This window comes from Microtus ochrogaster, chromosome 1 (genome assembly GCF_000317375.1).
Source record: "Microtus ochrogaster isolate Prairie Vole_2 chromosome 1, MicOch1.0, whole genome shotgun sequence".
NCBI lineage: Eukaryota > Metazoa > Chordata > Mammalia > Rodentia > Cricetidae > Microtus > Microtus ochrogaster.
This window is the reverse complement of record NC_022009.1, coordinates 104,231,127-104,232,730: the sequence shown is the minus strand read 5'-3', so window position 1 is coordinate 104,232,730 and position 1,604 is coordinate 104,231,127.

Genomic DNA, 1,604 nt, shown 5'->3' with positions numbered 1-1,604 from the left:
TGTCCTGCAACTCTCTCTGACCTCAAACTGTAACTTTTTTTTTGTATCTCAATTATACACGTCAAGTACACGACAAAAGAAATAAGAGAAAAACAAAAAAAGCAACAAGAGAGCAATGCTCTGTAGAGAGACCCAGGACATGGTACTGCCTAGAACACCGCCTTTCCTAGAACACTGCCTCTCTGATAAGCTCCCTTGTGGTGGCAATGGATATTATATAATATTCAAGGCAAATATACTCCAGTAAAATAATCCGTAATGAACATGCTCTTTCGATATCATGATGGCTCGCTCAAGTTTATGTTTCTACTCATTCCCAACTGAGATCTGTGTTGTCTACTAAAGAGGAAAAATAAATGTTACATGCTATATATCTTACATGTAAATTTTAATCAGACTGCTTTTTGAAAATAGCTTAGTGGTTTTAAAACAGAAAGCAAAGAAAGCCAGCCTACAAACCACAATCCCAGAGAACTTAGACAACAATGAGGACACTAAGAGAGACTTACATAGATCTAATCTACATGGGAAGCAGAAAGTAGAAAAGGATAAGATCTCCTGAGTAAATTGGGAGCATGGGGACCATGGAGGAGGATTGAAGGGGGGAGGGGAGATGCAGGGAGGGGAGCAGAGAAAAATGTAGAGCTCAATAAATATCAATAAAAAAATAAAACAACAAAAAAGGAAATAGCTTATTATGGCTTATTAATAAAGTTTTCCATTCCTAAAGATTAAACCACATACCCTCTTTAAATATAATTCCCAGGCACTAGAAATAAGAGAGCTGGTTCCCACAATACCTGAGGGGAATGCTCACTAGAGCTAACGGCAAAGACAAAGACTCCATCTGAAAGTGTATGATATCTATGTCTCTCAGGGTTTTCTAGTGGCCAGGCCACCCCTGAGGACCTCCAATGACCAGGCTCCACCCACAGAAACCTCTAAAGATGCAGATGGCCCAGCGCCACCCTAGGAAGTAAAAAGTCGAAGCTCAGGACTTGAAAACCCACCAGACCCTGAACTTCAGATCCCGCAAAACCCTGGGTTTCACCCAGGCTCAGGACTTGAAAACCCACTGGTCCCCAACCTGGAAATCTTGATGCTGGAAATCCTCACCCTGCCCCCCAAGAAACCCTATATAAACCCTGTGTTCTGCTCAGGTCTCTGCTACTTTTCCCCAAGCAGAGGCAGCCACCTTCCTGGGTTTTTCCCTCCTGATAAATCTCTTAGGTGAGGTTTGTTGTGGGGTATGACTTTGTGGTATTTCTTGTCTCTCAACTGCCAGGATACCTTTCCCTTCAGAGCTGTACCATTTGCATTGGGGGAGCCTCCCTGGCCAACAGAGATGTAACACTTGTGTCGGGAAAATTGGTGAACACCCACCCCACACAACCTATCAGAACTGTAACACTACATTTGGGGAAACCTTTACCCTCAGAACTGTAAAATATATATATTATTTATAAAATACAGAAGAGGTGGTAAGAGGAGGGTGAAAGTGATATACAGTTGAACAGAAAATGCTGCAACATTCTTCCTTGAATCTGAGGTTGTAATTTTCTTCTAAACCAATAAATCAAAGAAAAACCAGAGTCATAGAAGTA